This window comes from Poecilia reticulata, chromosome 9, assembly GCF_904066995.2.
Source record: "Poecilia reticulata chromosome 9, P_reticulata-male-v2, whole genome shotgun sequence".
Classification (NCBI taxonomy): domain Eukaryota; kingdom Metazoa; phylum Chordata; class Actinopteri; order Cyprinodontiformes; family Poeciliidae; genus Poecilia; species Poecilia reticulata.
Window position 1 is genome coordinate 7281702 of NC_088838.1, and position 19295 is coordinate 7300996.

A 19295-nucleotide genomic window follows, 5' to 3' on the forward strand; every position below is an offset into this window, starting at 1 on the left:
GAGAAGCACACCTTTGGGAACTGCTAATATACTGTGAAAACCACTCACGCTCCAAGGCTTGTGGTAGAGGACCCAAGCTTTTTTTTTTTAATTTAATTTCCCTTTTAGGATCAATAAAGTATTTTTGAATTTGAAAGAAGGGATAACCAGTCATGGAGTAATACAGAATTACAAATATAAAAATAAAAAGCATTTATTTTAAAAATATTTAAAGTGCCAAAAATATCATGATTACTTATGTTACTGTTAGCACAAAACTTTTAAAATGTATATTTTGTCGTAATCTCAATGTCGCTACTCTGCATACATGTAGATTGTCTAGGTAGTCTAAATTGTCTATTGGCAGGTACATCAGCCAACCTTTTTCTGCAGGTGTTGTTTCTGCCATTAGACAACAGTTTATGTTGGATCTTTATCATAAAAACAGTTTGTTTTTATGATAGTGTTTGGAACTGCCCTGCTGCTGAAATGTGCTATACAAATAAACATGATTAATTGATTGAACAGAAATGATTAAAAGAAGTGACAACATTGCTGGTGGGAGATACCATCTAACTGTTGTCTCTTAAATAAAGAAAAATGTATGATAAACTATTTAACTTTGAAATATTGAATGAAAGTTACAAAATATTACTCAAATAATTTTTTCTTGTTCCTGGAAAAAAATCAGACCTTGTGTACTTCAGAAACAAAATGGAATTCTCCTTTTGTTGTATCCCTCCTCCTCTATCAACTTGGTACAATCCGACAAGTCCAGGTGCAAGCCATTAGTATTCATTTAACTTGTTTCATTTGTTTTGCGTGGAGAAAGAGGTAAGACTCATACAGAATCTCTTAAGACATTTAAGTACATATAGTTTAGTAATTTTGCAGAATGTTGTAGGTTACTTGATGCTTGGATACACCAAAGCATCTGATTTGCAGCAGTTTAGCTAGTAATTACCAACCATGTTAGCCAGTGTACCAGAGTTTAAAGGGAAGGTGGCTCACTCCAGAATTAGATAAAACTGTATTTGGTCATTTTCTGTACATCAGTGAGTGATATTGTTTCACAGGCACAAATTATCCTAGATAGTAATCATTAGTATTAAGATGATGTTTTAATTTTTTTATGATTTTGAGAACCTGTCAATAGAAAGTCAATTATGTAGAACTGTGTACTTCAGTACATCATTCTCGCATAAAATAACACCAAATCATATTATGTACAGCAGGGGTGTCAAACTCAAGGTCTTGAGGGCTGGTGTCCAGCAACATTTAGATGTGTTTCTGATGTCACATGGCTGGATCAGATGGGATGGTCATCAACTTGACTGCACTGAGAAGCTATTTCAGTAATATACTTAAGGTGTTTTAGACCAGACAGACATGTAAAAGTTGCAGTACACTGGCCCAGGAGGCCTGGAGTTTGACACCCCTGGTATACAGTATCATGTTACTCAGCAACACATTCTCTGATCGTTGCAGAAGATGTCAGCAAAGAGGTTTCAGAGAGCAAACATGATTCCAATTGTTATTGCTCCTTAGGTGAAGATAAAGAAGGATTTGATGTAAAATACTCCAATTCATTTAAAGGTGAGTTGTGACTTTATTATGCATAGGATTCCAGTGTTTATTAAAGGATTGTTTTTTCCTTTGTTTTGCTTTTTCACTTTTAAACTATTTTTATACTACACATTATTAGCATAGATCATGTTCAATGATCATTATAATCAGAATACCTTTCTTTTTCCAAAGGAGACAAGCAACTGCTCAAAATACAAAAGCTTATATTATATGCAGCATATATATATATATATATATATATATATATATATATATATATATATATATATATATATATATATATACACTACTCAAATAGTTTTTTCTTGTTCCTGGAAAAACAATGAACAAAAACAATAGGGAGGACTGAGTTTTGAAATTACAAGTACAAAATAATGAGTTGCATTCAGTTGACAAAAAATGTTTAAGTAACCACAGAAAGACATACAATTAGATCAATTGACTGATTTTAATTTCATTTGCTACTATTTGATATATCTGCATTGTTTAAAGTTTATCCTACTTATTATGTGTACCTACAGGTAGAGGTGTGTTCAGCTAAAGGTGCTTTGCTCATACAGTTGGTGGACTTTATTTATGGAATAATTCAGTGTACATCCCTTCATTTCAGATTTCCAAAGTTGAACCGTCAGGCTGGTGATGTGGACATGCGGATCCTGTTCAACCAACCCTCCAGAGGTAATTTTGGTCTCCAACGACCAACTTATTCTCTAAAATAAAGTAATTGAAATGATATTAAATATTGTTCAAACACACATGTGTTGTGTAATACTAGATATGTTAGCTGCATAAAAAGGAGGACTGAGTTTTGGAATGACAAGTATAGAAGAATGAAAATTACATTTAGAAGCGCACATACACACACAGGTCCTGTGTAATACTCAAAATGTAAGGTGCAGGAATAGGGAGGACTGTGTTTTGAAATTACAAGTATAGAAGAATGAAAGTTACATTGAGGAGCACACATACACACAGGTCCTGTGTAATACTCAAAATGTAAGGTGCAGGAATAGGGAGGACTGTTTTCTACATTGGGAACAAACTCACATATAGTGAGTGTTCTTTACATTTCAGATTTCTAAAGATGAACTGTGTCAGGCTGGTGACGTGGATGCATGCGGATTTTGTTCAACCAACCCTTGCAGAGGTAATTTTGGTCTCCATCGACCAACTTATTCTCTAAAATAAAGTAATTGAAATCATATTAAGTACTGTTCAAACTCATAGGTGTTGTGTAATACTAAATATGTTAGCTGGATTAAAAGGGAGGACTGAGTTTTGAAATTACAAGTATAGAAGAATGAAAATTACATTTAGAAGCACACATACACACAGGTCCTGTGTAATACTCAAAATGTAAGGTGCAGGAATAGGGAGGACTGAGTTTTGAAATTACAGGTACAGAAGAATGAAAGTTACATTGAGGAGCACACATACACACAGGTCCTGTGTAATACTCAAAATGTAAGGTGCAGGAATAGGGAGGACTGTTTTCTACATTGGGAACAAACTCACATTTAGTGAGTGTTCTTTACATTTCAGATTTCCAAAGATGAACTGTGTCAGGCTGATGACGTGGATTCATGCGGATTCTGTTCAACCAACCCTTGCAGAGGTAATTTTGGTCTCCATCGACCAACTTGTTCTTTAAAATAAAGTAATTGAAATGATATTAAGTACTGTTCAAATACATAGGTGTTGTGTAATACTAAATATGTTAGCTGGATTAAAAGGGAGGACTGAGTTTTGAAATTACTAGTATAGAAGAATGAAAATTACATTTAGAAGCACACATACACTCCTGATCAAAATCTTAAGACCAGTTAAAAAACTGCAAGAATTTACATTTCGCACTATTGGATCTTAAGAAGGTTCTAAGTAGAGCTTCACAATGTTAAAAGAAGAAATCAGCATAATAGACAAAAACTTTTGAGTGGGGATTTCATTGAAAACTGCATTTACACTCAAACATTTTTTCAGCTGATCAAAAGTTTAAAACCATAGCTCAAAAAAACCAGAGAAACCCCCCAAAACAGAAATCAGAGTGTCAAAAAAAGGACTCAGTAATGAGTAGCTCCACCATTCTTGTGGAGCTACAAGAATGGTAGCTCTTCAAGAATGATTGAAGTTGATGACTTCAACCATTTAGGCATGCTTGATGCCAATGTTTCCAGGAGGCTAGTGGAAACGTTGCTCCAAGTGTTGAAGATGGCTTCACGAAGGGCATTCACTGTCTGGAACTGATGTCCATTTTTGTAAACTTCCGTTGCCATCCATCCCCAAATGTTCTCAATTGGGTTTAGATCCGGGGAACATGCACGATGTTCAAAAAGAGTGATGTCATTCTCTTGGAAGAACTCCCTTGTCAGGCGGGCATTGTGAACTGCAGCATTGTCCTGTTGAAAAACCCAATCATTACCACACAGACAAGGGCCCTCAGTCATGAGGGATTCCCGCTGCAACATCTCCCCTTATGAACCTGCACAACCTGAAGCTCAATTGTTCCATTGAAGGAAAACGCACCCCAAATCATGATTGCGCCCCCACCACTGTGCCATGTAGAAAACATCTCAGGTGGGATCTCCTTGTCATGCCAATAACGTTGGAAGCCATCAGGACCATCAAGGTTAAATATTTTCTCATCAGAGAAGATAACTTTCTTGCACCTTTCAATGTCCCATGTTTGGCGCACCCTTGCAAAGTCCAAACGGGAAATTTTGTGGCGTTAAAGAAGACATGGCCTTTGAAGACGTTTTTTGTGTTTTGTTTCTGAAGCCCTTCTTTCTCTCGCAGATGCGGTCTGATGGTTATTGGGCTGCAGTCAGCACCAGTAATGGCCTTAATTTGGGTAGAGGATCGTCCCGTGTCTTGACGTACAGCCAATCGGATCCTGCGGCTCAGAGCTGGTGAAATTGTTTTGGGTCTACCACTTGACTTTTTTGTTCCATAACCCTCAGGATCATTTAAAAAATGGAAAATGACTTACTACATGATATGTCTTACTGCGTCTAACTTCAGCAGCGATGGCACATTGTGAGAGGCCTTGCTTATGCAGCTCAGCAATCCTACTACGTTCAAAGTCGGTGTGCTTTTTTGCTTTTGCCATCACGAGGTCTTGACAGTGTAAAGACTTGACAGAAAATGACATGGAATCCAGAGTTTGGCACATCTTTTGGCTTTTAAAGACTATGGTCTTAAACTTTTGATCAGCTGAAAAAAATCATGTTTGAGTGTAAATGCAGTTTTCAGAAAATTGCCTGCTCAAAAGTTCTTGTCTCTTGCACTGATTTTTTCCTTTAACATTGTGAAGCTCTAATTTGGACTTAAGATCCAATAGTGCAAAATGCAAATTCTTGCAATTTTTTGACTGGTCTTAAGATTTTGATCAGGAGTACTCACAGGTCTTGTGTAATACTCAAAATGTAAGGTGCAGGAATAGGGAGGACTGAGTTTCGAAATTACAAGTACAGAAGAATGAAAGTTACATTGAGAAGCACAAATACTCAGGTCCTGTGTAATACTCAAAATGTGAGGTGCAGGAATAAGGACTGTTTTCTACATTGGGAACAAACTCACATTTAGTGAGTGTTCTTTACATTTCAGATTTCCAAAGATGAACTGTGTCAGGGTGGTGACATGGATGCATGTGGATTCTGTTCAACCAATCCTACACAGGTAATTTTGGTCTCAATCGACCAACTTATTCTCTAAAATAAAGTAATTGAAATGATATTAAGTACTGTTAAAACACATAGGTGTTGTCTAATATTAAATATGTTGGCTGCATAAAAAGAGAGGACTGAGTTTTGAAATTACAAGTATAGAAAAATGAAAATTGCATTTAGAAGCGCACATACACACAAGTCCTGTGTAATACTCAAAATGTAAGGTGCAGGAATAGGGAGGACTGAGTTTCGAAATTACAAGTACAGAAGAATGAAAGTTACATTGAGAAGGACACATACTCACAGGTCCTGTGTAATACTCAAAATGTAAGGTGCAGGAATAGAGAGGACTGTTTTCTACATTGGGAACAAACTCACATTTAGTGAGTGTTCTTTACATTTCAGATTTCCAAAGATGAACTGTGTCAGGCTGGTGACGTGGATGCATGCGGATTCTGTTCAACCAACCTTGCAGAGGTAATTTTGGTCTCCATCGACCAACTTATTTTCTAAGATAAAGTCTTTGAAATGATATTAAGTACCAGTGGTCCCCATCCTTTTTATCACCGCGGACCGGTGAAGACTTGGCCATTTTTCTGTGGCTCGGGTTCTTCTTTTTTTACCCCGAATTTCTCCTTACAACAATCTTAGAACGTTGCTTGCGATAATCGTAACCGTTCATCCTGCCATCTATGGCATGCTAAGACTGATCACATCCAGTCGTTGGAACATTGGGACTGCTCCGATCTAATATCGGGCATATTCTCACAGCTTGTAGGGTTTTCCTTGATTGGGAGCTAGAACTCAACCTGTTCAATTTGACAGGCAGCCAATCAGAAAACGCTGTGACGTAGCTCATGGAGGGGAATCCCAAACAGCTGAGCTGACATGCCCAAAATGAGTCCGGTGGACATTGGAGATATCTAGAAACAGCATGAATGTTTATTCAGCATTTTGTACAAAGAATATCCACAGAAATGATGACGAGTGGAGTTGGAGCAAAATTGCTACCACAGTTGATAAACCTGGTAACTTTTCAGCTATCCATCATTAAATTAACGTGACACAAGGCTATTCATTCAGTCAAGGCTTGATGCTTACACTAGCTATATGCATTGCAGGTAGATTGTAGTTGTGACATCATTTTGTACTAAAGCCTGCTCACATGGCAAGATTTGCTCCTGTTATGTGGCTGGACACATAAACCTGTTGTACTTTTATCAGCTCTGTGGTCACAGAATTTGGAAAATCGTCTGACAATCCTAAAATCTTGCCGTGTGAACCAGACTTAAGACTTACAAGCTATACTCCTCTTTTCTCGTCTCGATCACTGCCATAATGCTCTCTGACTCTAGTCGCTATGCTAACGTTCACACATCCCTTCAATATAAGATTTGAAAATGCCACAAAAACGAATATTTATTTTCATGAAAATTTTAACTTACGACAATGACAAATTAATGGGAGTCCTGAGCTTGTTTCTCTGCAATGAGATGATCCGACCTTGGAAACGATGACACACAATGCAGAGGGTGTAATGGCAAAGCAGTTTGAAGCTCCATTGCCTCATTTGTAAGCCGGTACATATTATGCAGAGTGGGCTTGGAACATGGGAGTCACCTACAAGTCCAGGATAAATCCACTCTCCTGTCTCTGGTCCTTTTCCCCTTTTCCAAAGAAACTTTCCTAACATATCGCTTTCATACTCATTGTGGGCTCAATGTTGGTGAGCAAGACGTAACCGAGAGAATCCAGTTAAAGGGTTTTCAAAATAAACGATCCTCCATACTCAGACAATATGTAACACGAAAATATTTTTCTTGTGCGGCCCGGTACCAATTGGTTCACGGACTGGTACTGATCTGCGGCCTGTGGTTGGGGATGACTGTTAAGTACGGTTCAAACACACAGGTCTTGTGTAATACTTGATATGTAAGCTGCATAAAAAGGGAGGACTGAGTTTTGAAATTACATGTACAAAAGAATGAAAGTTACATTTAGAAGCGCACATACAGGGCCAGTGTAATACTCAAAATGTAAGGTGCCGGAATAAGGAGGACTACGTTTTGAAATTACAAGTACAGAAGAATGAAAGCTGTTTTAGAAGCGATCATACACACAGGTCCTGTGTAATACTCAAAATGTAAGGGGCAGGAATAGGGAGGACTGTTTTCTAAATTGGGAACAAACTCATATTCAGTGAGTGTTCTTTATATTTCAGATTTCCAAAGATGAACCGTGTCAGGCTGGTGACGTGGATTCAGGCGGGTCCTGTTCAATCAACCCTCCAGAGGTAATTTTGGTCTCCAACGACCAACTTATTTTCTAAATACAGTTTTTGATATGATGTTAAGTACTGTTCAAACACACAAGTCTTGCGTAACACTTGATATGTAAGCTGCATAAAAGGAGAGAACTGAGGTTTGAAATTACAAGTACAAAAGAATGAAAGCTACATTTAGAAGCGCACATACACGCAGGTCCTGTGTAATACTCAAAATATAAGGTGCAGGAATAGTGAGGACTGAGTATTGAAATTACAAGTACAGAAAAATGAAAGTCACATTTAGGAGTGCACATACACACTGGTCTTGTGTAATACTCATCATGTAAGTTGCAGAAATTTGGAAACCTGAATTTTGAAATTACAGGTAGAAAAGAATGAAAATGACATTTAGAAACGCACATACACACAGGTCCTGTGTAATACTCAAAATATAAGGTGCAGGAATAGTGAGGACTGAGTATTGAAATTACAAGTACAGAAAAATGAAAGTCACATTTAGGAGTGCACATACACACTGGTCTTGTGTAATACTCATCATGTAAGTTGCAGAAATTTGGAAACCTGAATTTTGAAATTACAGGTAGAAAAGAATGAAAATGACATTTAGAAACGCACATACACACAGGTCCTGTGTAATACTCAAAATATAAGGTGCAGGAATAGTGAGAACTGAGTATTGAAATTACAAGTACAGAAAAATGAAAGTCACATTTAGGAGTGCACATACACACTGGTCTTGTGTAATATTCATCATGTAAGTTGCAGAAATTTGGAAACCTGAATTTTGAAATTACAGGTAGAAAAGAATGAAAATGACATTTAGAAACACACATACACACAGGTCCTGTGTAATACTCAAAATATAAGGTGCAGGAATAGTGAGGACTGAGTATTGAAATTACAAGTACAGAAAAATGAAAGTCACATTTAGGAGTGCACATACACACTGGTCTTATGTAATACTCATCATGTAAGTTGCAGAAATTTGGAAACCTGAATTTTGAAATTACAGGTTGAAAAGAATGTAAATTACATTTAGAAACGCACATACACACGGGTCCTGTGTAGTACTCAAAATATAAGGTGCAGGAATAGGGAGGACTGAGTATTGAAATTACAAGTACAGAAGAATGAAAGTCACATTTAGGAGTGGACATACACATGGGTCCAGTGTAATACTCAAAATGTAAGGTGCAGGAATAGGGAGGACTGTTCTCTACATTGGCAACAAACTCACATTTAGTGAGTGTTCTTTACATTTCAGATTTCCAAAGATGAACTGTGTCAGGCTGGTGACGTGGATGTATGCGGATCCAGTTCAACCAACCCTCCAGAGGTATTTTTTGTCTCCGACAACCAACTTTGTTTCTTATATAAAGTCATTGAAATAATATTAAGTACTATTCAAACACACTGGTCTTGTGTAATACTCATCATGTAAGGTGCAGAAATTTGGAGGACTGAGTTTTGAAATTACATGTAGAAAAGAATGAAAGTTAAGTTCAGATGAGCACAGACACATGGATCCTCTGTAATAAACTGGATAGGTTCATACATTAGGTGGACATTGTTTTATTTTTAGAAACAATCATTCAGTGTTTATCCCTTCATTTTAGCTCTCCATAGAGATGCCTTGTCAGGCTGCTGAGTTGGATGCATGCAAATTATTTTCTGGCAACTCACCTGACATAAGTTTTATCTCAATGACCTTTTATTTTCAAAATTGTCATGAGAATACTAAGTACTGTTCAAACACATGGTTATTGCGATTCAAAACAATTAATCATAACAATTCATTGGTTTTGATACCTACACAAGTGTCAGGATCAAATTCTTATTTTAAGATTACACTTTTTTCGGTTAACGGTGGTTAACTGTGTGTGAGATCATGATATCATCCATGATGAAATGTCAAGTTTAGAAAAATGTTTTATTTGAAGGACTGTTTTCACCTCTGAAATGGAGTGGTGTGTGATGTAAAGGTAATTTTTTTGAGAATGGGAATTGGGTTCATCTTTTGAATATGATCTTCCATGTCTAGTTGTGCTGTATGTTGAAATTGAGTCATAGTGCAGCACTGACTTTTTAAATACTTATGCTACCTCCCTTTGTCAATTCTTACTTTTCTCTGTCTAGTTTGCAACCAGTCCCTGCACAAAATGTGTTATTGTAAATAAAAGGAGGACATCACTGGTAAGCTTTTAGTAGAAATATTCTTGCTGAAACGCTTTCAATGTATACAAAATATGTTTTTAATCAACAGGTCTGTCCAGAACAAAGTTCAAGTGAAGCGATATCATCAGAAGAGGAGTATGCTCCTGATTCCGTAGATGATTCAGACATCTCATGGGATGACAAATGCACTCCACAGAAATATGGACTAGTTATAGTCCATATTTCCATTTTTGGACTTCTTAATGCACATGAATTTTATGTTTTTTGTATGTGTATGCCATGGTCCTGATAAATAAAATTGGCCCTGACAATTACTGTTGGTGTCATGGGCGGAGCCAAGCACCTCATTATCGTTTGTCCTTTTAATACAGCATTGGGTCACATTCTTGTATTTTGAGTTCTGAAGTGTGTATCTAAATTTTTAAGTGAGATCTATGTTGTGTAACTCTAACAAGATTTTTGACAACTTACTACGTCTTTCTAGCATAAGTGGAAAGGGGTGTCCGTTTAGTGTTGCAAAAAACTGGTCTGAAAAAAGTGTCCTGCTAGTACACCAAAACCAGTATATGTGTGTGTGTGTGTGTGTGTGTGTGTGTGTGTGTGTCCAGTGGGGTAGCGGCTGCAGCCTCCTCACACATGCGTTAGTCTGCACAGGCAGCGGACCTTCTCCAGTCTGTAGCAGCGTGTTCCCAAAACACTGACGTCTTAGGAAAATATCCTGAGATGGAGGCATGGTGGTGTACTGTCACTGGCAAGAGGAAAGATAAAACAAAAAAGGAAAGAAAACCTCACCGCAGCTCAACAGACCTAGAGGCATGCGGTCCTTCTTGTGTGGAGGTAAAAAACGTCCCGATTTTGAAACAATGCAGAAAATGATAGAGAGATGGAGCGATTTCAGATTATTCATGCTCCTGAAACTGTTCCAATCTTGTCTTATTACAGCCGTAAACTTCAATTTTTTTGTTGCTAGACAACACAAAGTGAGCATAAATGAAACGTGGAAAGATACTGATTAATGGTTTTTGGGGAAAAAAAAATATCATATTGGTTAAAAATCTGAAAAGTGGAGAGTGTATTTGCAATCCACCGTTTCGTCCTCGGGTCAAAATGGCCGAGGTTTGTATGTGTTTTCCCTATACACAGAAAATGAGGACAACAGGAGGGTATACAACTCAGTGTAATTAGTAGCTTTATTAGCATAAGTAGTCATAGTGATAGTCACTTATACATGTAATTTAATCTCAATATCAATCCAGCTATTCTGTTAGCTAAATTAGAAAACATTAGTGAATAAACAGCATCATATTACCAGGAAACTGAAGTGAGCAGGGCGCAGATGAAAACCAACCATGTCCTACCTAATCAGCAATACTTAGAAACGCAAACAAGAAGCTTAGGACAATTTACAGTTCAGGTGGGACAGTGATTGGCTGTGTACTCCAAAGTGTTTAAAGACGAGTGGCAAGAAGAAAGGAATTCAAAGCTTACCATAAGCAACTCAGGGTACACAGAAAACATGTGGATGAATGTGGTCTGGTCAGTTGACACAAAAATTTAAGTCTTTTCTTCTGCAAGCAAAATTCTACCATACATCTTCAGAGTTGATGGGATGGAGCTAAATACAGGGCAGTCCTGGTAAAAAAATAAAATAAAATGAAAATGTTAGAGCCCACAGAAGACTTGAAAGCATGTCACCATCCAGCAGGAGAATGACACAAAACTTTATATTCAAAGCAACTATAGCGTGACATCAGAGTCTTTGACTTAAAAGAGCTCAACAAGGTGATGAAGAAGGATGACTGTGTTCCTCATTACAGGAAGAATACGACTGAGCATCCTCTTCATCAGAATGCCATACAGTATCAGAGTCTTCAGTGAGTTTTCTTGAGAGCCGCAGTAATACTGACTGCTACAGGAGACAGTTCCTGCCCACAATCGTCAGCATCTACAACAACTCTTAGAAGAAACTTGTATAATCTGAGCTAGATCATTTGATTATCTTTTAGGATTAGTAGTTTTAATTAATTAAATTGAAAACCCTTAGATTTAATTTCAGTGACTATTGACTTGGGGGTTGAATAAAAAGGCAGGACAAATATTTCAAAGTTGAATTTATCGAAAAAGAAAAAAAAATTAAAACCTATAATTTTCCTCCTACTTCACATTGCTGCACTGCTTTGTGTTCATCTATCATATAAAATCCCCGCAAACTTGACTTCAAAAGAGCTTGAGAGAGTGTCAAGTCGTGTTTTCTGTGGGTTTTTTTTTTTTTTTTTTTTTTAGAAACATAAACCAAACTGCTGAAGCCAAAACATCCGTTGTGTGTTTCCTTTCTTCTTTTATTTTATACTTTTGCAAGCTGTAATCAATAATATGAGAATTTCTTTTGATCCTTCACAAAAGTAAAAAGATCAAAGCTGTATATAGGGATGATCTATTGATCAGTTGACATGGAAAGTAACACATACATAACCCATGAGATCAGCGGTCCACTAAAAATGGGTCTGTGACGAACGTGGAGGAAACAACAGGCTGGAAGCTGGACTTGATGCACGCAACTATTTCTACTGACGCTCCTGAGCGACCTCGGGGATTTTTGAAAATCTGGCTGAAGCCGACTGCAGAGCTCTGGTTCTGCGATTTCAGATGACTGAATTGCTGGATGTGAAACACTGAAAGCAATCCAAATTGCAGGGCATCTGCACATTCTTAAAAAGTCTTATATTCATGGAGGCCTTAAAATTTCTTACATTCTTAAAAAAAAAAACGTAAGTTGGCCTTAAACAGATTCATCGCAGGTCTTAAATTTTGTCATTGCATGACTACTCGCAAATATTCTGTGTAATTTATCATTTCTGTTGGGACGTTTCTGTTAGGCAAAAGTTTGAGTCACACGCAGACATCTTCATTGCGTTCTGCAACTGGAGGCAGTTGAGGCTACTGCTAACTAGCAGCTAAGCTTTTTTCATCTATCATGGGTTAGGTGCAAATGTATTGCCCATTGGCTGGACAACATTTGTTTTTGCTATTGACACTTCTGTTGCCCCATATAAGGTTAGATGAATTGTGTGTAAAACTTAAAAAAAACACTGTTAAACTTGGCACTGGGGTTAAGGTTAAGGTTGCAGAGAGCCATATGCAGTGCGAGGAACACAAAGCTGCTGCCAAGAGCCACAAACAGACCATAGAAATGTCACTGTTTCTGCTATGATTGATTGTACAGCAGGAATACCCAACCATCCCAAAATTTATCAGGTACTTTTTGGTCTTAAATTTAGTTCAAGGTGGCATTAAAAGGCCTTAAAAATTGGATTGCAGGTACCCTGAACTATATGCCTCTCTTTCTTTCTTTCTTTTCCGTGTATTTTTGATAAAACAAACAGCAGTGAGTCTGGACGTTTCTAGGCAACGGTAATGCCATCGTTGCCAGTGGGACAAACTGGCTTCCATTTGTTCTGCTCGGGACTAACGCCAGTTTGATTCCGATAATGAGCTGGACCGGGGTCAAACGGCGAGCAGCGCATTATATGAGCCACATGTGCATCACAGTTTCAAACCACATGAAACGATAGGCGTGGGGGGGTGAGAGGAGGAACAGGAACAGCAGACCGGTCCAGATACAGGCAGATTCAAACATCCAGAGGAAGGTGGCCTGGTTCAAAGACCAAACAACGACCACCCCAAACTCTCAGCAAAGACGGATGGCCCACAGAGCCTCAGTGGCATCGCGAAGGAAAAAAAAAAAAGATCCAGACAAATGAAGAATAAACCAGCCTTACTCCAAGTTTAAGCTTGTGTTGTTAACATGAATGATGCATATTGCTGAGTATGCATGGAATTTCAACAAAGAAAGAAAAGAACTAAAGGGGGAAAGAGCTTGAGCCATGATGTCTTGTGTGTTTTGGCAGATCAAGAAACCTTTTTGTTTTTTCTCCGTCTTTTTGACAAAGACGGAGGTATAAGGTTGGGACTGTGGTGTTTATTGGTTTCTGCCAAGCCAGTCAGAGAAGCAAACAGAAGGAGAGTGAAACCCGATCGACTGGCACCGTGTCAGGACCAGGAGTGGCGCAGCATCGGGTGGAAAACACTGACAAACATCCACACACACAAGTCCAGGTTACAAAATGATCACAACATGAAGTTACAGCAGCATGAAAACCTTTAATACCAAACCTATTTATGATTAAACAGACATACATCATCCAGGATGAGCTGTAAGCATCTTCTTGGATTAGGGGAAATTTGCTAATTCCACTCTATTGATCCCATCCAGCCTTGCTCTTCCACACACCCTAAAACTCCTCACTACACACACACACACACACACACTTACTGTGGACCATCAGGGAAATCCCTCTGTGGCCAGACTGTTCTTTTTAACTTGATATGCTTGTGAATCACCCGTAGTGCTGCAGTGCTGCTCCACACAGGGCCCACAGCCGGAGCAGCCCGTGGCCCCGCTACGCTCCCCGATCATGCTGAAAAACAGGATCCAGCTGCCTGGGCATCCTGTCATTACAGACAGACCTGTCTCATCTTCTGACACGACCACATCTCATACCCGGCCATCAAGCCTCCTGCTGGGAACTCCGGTCCAGACTTAACCCCATAACCTGCCTTCATTTTCAACCCAACACCAGCTGTAGCAATGTTCAGCTCACGTTAAGAGGATTAGTTTGGATCTTTTTATAGAAACGTTCTGTGAAGTTATCAATAATGGTTCCCTTACCTGTGTTTAGTGCTTTATCCAAGAACATGAACATTTTCAGTTTTAGTTGTTTTAAGTTAACTAAATCATTAATATATAAATACCATATTTTCCAGACTATAAATTGTACTTTTTTTCTCATAATTTGGTTGTGACTTATAATAAGATGTGTCTTGTATGCGTTTTTTCCCCCTCTTCATAGGGTTAAGCATTTTTTGACTGATGGGATAAATATTAATTCATACTGACGAACACGAGACAAGGATTAAACATTATGTCTATCTGCCGATGCTACCTTTCCAAAATGCTAGCACCCCTGTTGAGACTTGTCAATGGGCAGTTACGTCTCCACACTCTGGTGGTTGCCAAGGAGATGAGGCGGAGATTGTTGGTGTCATGCTATGCTACTGGCTTTCTGTTTCCGCACATTTATACTACATGCGTCTCTGCACCACTGCGCACTTCGCCGGTGGAGCGGAGTCCTTCCTGAACACCTTAATTTAGAGTACAAATGTTGGTGCGTAAGCCAGCAGTCTTCCAAGACAAATTCAAAGCTTTCTCTGTGTTTGTTGAATAGCAGGAGCAAGAGGCAAAACAAATAAAGATCAAAAGTCCAAGACCACAGCATGCATCTGATGTTCGTATTATTTTCTGCCATGCATTCTCCCTTTTCCTGGGCCCCTGATAGCAAAAGACCAAAAAACGTTCTGTCTTTGGATAGTGCACGATTGCTCACTTAATCATGAAGTATCCAATGACAGATAATCAAAGGCCAGATACAAAGCTCACTCCAAAGGGTGGATTCAAAACATTCACCTGCACTGAGCTGGAGGGTTTGACGGATTGTCCAACACAGGCAGAGGAGGAAGCAAACAAAGCCATTGACTCTGTTGTGTTGATCATGCTTCCAAAAGTTGAGCAGTAAAAGTTGGAGGAAGAGGAATTTATGAGACATTTTATTGCTGACAAATATGTTGTTCAGCTTGACACTTCTCTCTTCACAGTGGAGGACGGATGTTTACAGCGCACGCAATTTCCAGTAAAGGGGGGCGGAGGGGGTTGGGGGAACGAGTGAGCGTCGCTCCCTCACCCTGACGTTCCTTCCCTCGTGTGGGGGGGGGGACGTTGATCTATGTTTTCGCATCCACCTGAATGATGTGTAGTTGCGCCACTGCCAAACGTTAGTGACTGGGTAAAATCAGATCAGATCGTTAAAAACTTCATCATTCCATGCCTCCAGCAAGCAATCGTTTTTCTGCAACCTTTGGTCCTGGCCTTCTGCTATTTATTTTTCTTTTGTTGTTGTTGTTGTTGTTTCTTTTACTGATATAAACAAAAAACTGTTTTTTGGAAAATGTCAAACATATCTGCTTTAAAAACATATTGCTCAGTACCTCAAAAAATAAAAAAGGTCTTAGTTATATAACCATTGAAAGGAGGTTAACTTCAACTTTAACATACACAGCACATTCTTTTGAACGTCAGGTTGAATCAATGAATATTAGTTCACTTGTCAATCTATGCAGTTCATGTCAAAAGTGCAAAAGAATCAATGACAGTCTTAGGTATTTATCTTTGTCAAACACAAAGTAAATATGAAGGTGCATGGGGAGGTGATGGGACTCGAGGTAATGGCAGAGTCTTATCTGATAAACTCAATAACACGGTTTGTTTCTTGGCAACAGCTTGCGGCTCAGGAAAACGGGACACGGATGCACGTAGAAGCGGTACGGCAGAGATTTAAGCTGGCGCAGATGCAGACAAAGGCACAGTCACTTGCACAAAGCTGATACCAGCATCAGGGTAGAGTGAAGCCATGTCTAATATGCTGAGTGAAAAGAAAACACGACACAGTGGCATCAGGGCTTCCCGCTTACTGAGAAACCGTCTGACTAGAAAACAAAGCAGGAGCTCAGGGACGGGGCTGTCTGCCTGTGAAACACAGAACCACACATGCTATTTTTTTCTAGCTAGCTGTCAATGACTGTGTTGTTGTGCTCCAGGCAATTTATATAAAACGGAATCTAAAGTAGACTTTCAAATGTTCTTGGAGATATTTATACCTCGTAGCTCAAAAAGCATCAAGATTAATAATGCTATTTAAAACGTATTTCCTCCTTCTTATCATGTTCATCAGAGTTTGAGGTGTAGACCCCCAAGCAGCCTACGTACACAGACTGGCATTCTCTCTTCATTTCCCTCCAGAGTGTTTGTAATTTTTAAATAATCCCAGTGGAGCTGTGTCTACTGATATCCCCCAAGTTCAACTTCTTGATGTGTCAAGAGCAAACACCTTCTGCCTTATTTTGACAATGAGACTGTGTGTGTGTGTGTGTGGCTGATTGGTGTTCAAGAGACTCCCCTGCTGGCTGTGTTGTAGACACAATAAAGGAACCATCAAGCGGACATTGCAGAAGGGGGTCTGAGTCTCCCCTTAACCCCAACACACATCCCAACACAGTCTCCTGAAAAGTCTCACAAATCATCTAAACAAATGTCCCTTTTTTCCTGCGCCCACTACAAAGAGAGCAGCGCTTTTGTTGTGGCCACGGAGACCCAAGGTGATTATGGAACATGTGAAAAATATTTGCAGCCATAAAGAAAGGCCAATTGGTATTAATGATGCGGCGGCCGGCAGGGGCCACAGGAAGTGTGTGTTCGAATGAGTGTAAGTTAGGAGTGTGTTTGGTCTGGGGTCAGTCAGACACACTTGTTTCCCACTAGGATGGATCTGACGGAGGCCACAGGGCAGGGAGCCCACCGATTCATCAGAGTCGTCATCCCCGGGGTGTCCGGTATCCCAGGGTGCAGCGGTGCAGCTGCCAGGGCCCAAAGTGGCACTTTTGATGGACTCCAGGTGGACACGCAGTCAGCTTCAGACGTTAGAATCTGAAATGGAAAGGATGGTTGAGTAAAAACACACAATTAAAGCACAAAAACACACAATTAAAGCACACATGATAAAAATATTTCAGTCTTTTTTATTAGGCAGTGAAGCAATTTAAATTAATTAGCATGTTACATACATAACTAAGCATTTACCAAGCATTTGGGCTAATGCTAATGTTGTTGTAGCTTAGCATGTTTTTAGTGCAGCTAAATTAAAGTGAAGGTATCATCAACAAACATTTTCATAGCACAAAGTTTTCATATTACTGTGAGTTTGTAAAAATGTAAAATACAGACTAATACAACCCTGTATCCTACACATATTTTTAGGTTGAGTTATTTCAAACTATTAATAAAAAAAATACTAGAATGCACAAGCTGGACTCAAAGTGTTGCTGATGCACTTGTACTCAGAGTAACACTAGCATTAGTAGTGCATGCGGTAGCAGAAACTTTGCATAAGTTGTGGAAAACTGCAGTTTGCTCTTGCCAATGAAAATCTGGTGCCGTTTTCCAGCTGAAACGCTGATGAGACGGAACCTCGTAGAATGGCTCTGTAACTTTCAGATTGTGTTTAATAGCTCTACCTACGGGGTCAGTCCCTTTACACCCTCTGCTGTGGCTTTTAATAATTATTACTTAAGAAAGACCAAATACTAAAGAAATAGGCAGTGTTTTGAAATGTAAAGGGAATTTAAAAACTGCTGACTTCAAGAAGTGTTTTTTTCTGACATTTTCTAGAAATTGTAATTGTCCCATTGAAGAAAATTAGATTGGTCTTTTATATGGGTGGCTTGGCAAAATGAACAAACAAAAAAAACAATCCGGACATATCGACATGTCTGCTATGCTCCAAGATGTTTGTAAAGACTTTGGTCCGCTCTGAGTCTGAGAGTCTGTTTGAATGCTGCAGTCACCTGGGTTTGCATTCAACCAGTTGTTCCTTTTACTTGTATGAGTTTCTCTTCAGGTTTGGCACAGAGACGACGACACAACTAAACAGTAACGGTGTAAAGTTTTCACCATCATTACAGCTTTTAACTGAAAAAAAGAGCAGTTTTCTCAAACAGCAACTTTATTGCTAAAGAGGAGTCCTTATGCTGCAGTTGGTGCAGTTTTCATGCAAGAAAGACACATATATTTCTGTAAATAACAGCATCATACAGCATTGCAACAATAACGCTGTCTGTAACCATTAATCCAAACTGCACACTAAGTTAGTCTAAAAAGTCAGCTTAATTGCAAATGCAACAAGTGTAAGTTCTTCTAATATTGATTGACTGCTTTATTGTTAACATAAGATTATTTATTTGGATAAAAGTTATTTGTGGTACAAAAAGGTAGAGTTTTGTTTGAGAGGAAACTTTTTTCTTTTATTGCTGTACATAAATCAATAGTTGCTGCAGGTTTTCACAAGTACTATAAATAATTATTTTTCTAATTCTAAAGACAATTTTGTAGAAAGTGTTTTGAAAATCCTGGAAACTTCTTCAAAATGACTGTCAAGCTAAAACCTGCAATTATTTAGTAAGTTATTCATCACATATTTTTCTATTTTTAGACTTTACCATGTTTTTAGACTAGCTGAGGGGGGAAACATACTTGTTAGCTTGTGTGCAGTGCAGGAATCTTTCTGAGATCCTTATCACAGATGTGAAAAATAACCCTTCTCAGTGGTTGCTCTTAATACATTTTTGTCTCTTTAAGAACCAGATGCCTCGTTAAATCCGGAAATTTGTGACAAGTTTGATTTAGGGCTGTTTGTAATGAAATAGCAGAAGTTCTTCTTGGCAATCCATCAACAAAACCTGAAAGCAGATATTTTTCTAACCTGTTGTCCAGGTATGAAGGCAAACCTCCAAATAAACCACAGCACACACCTTTAAGGCAACTTCCAGCGAAAAGCTTTCGCTGTTTACTTCACTAGAAAACAAATAAAGTAATAAGACATTGGGTGTTTTGATATTAAACAAAATGCTCAAATGGGAAATATAGTCAACACACT

General features: G+C 38.7%; 2 long non-coding RNA genes across 4 annotated transcripts; both read left to right on the forward strand.

Annotated features, from left to right (window-relative positions):
- The first annotated feature begins 1861 nt into the window (after positions 1 to 1861).
- On the forward strand, positions 1862 to 5595 carry LOC145552753 (uncharacterized). 2 transcript variants are annotated; one of them, XR_014088844.1, is made up of 4 exons: positions 1862 to 2244; positions 2641 to 2713; positions 3109 to 3181; positions 5170 to 5595. It is a non-coding gene; the product is annotated as an uncharacterized LOC145552753 (long non-coding RNA). The 2 variants fall into 2 exon arrangements; XR_014088845.1 differs by lacking the exon at positions 5170 to 5595 and adding an exon at positions 4360 to 4846.
- A 19-nt stretch (positions 5596 to 5614) lies between these two features.
- LOC145552752 (uncharacterized) lies at positions 5615 to 10038 on the forward strand. 2 transcript variants are annotated; one of them, XR_014088843.1, is made up of 5 exons: positions 5615 to 5708; positions 7453 to 7524; positions 8783 to 8854; positions 9655 to 9711; positions 9782 to 10038. It is a non-coding gene; the product is annotated as an uncharacterized LOC145552752 (long non-coding RNA). The 2 variants fall into 2 exon arrangements; XR_014088842.1 differs by having other exon boundaries at positions 9655 to 10038.
- The last annotated feature ends 9257 nt before the right edge of the window (positions 10039 to 19295 follow it).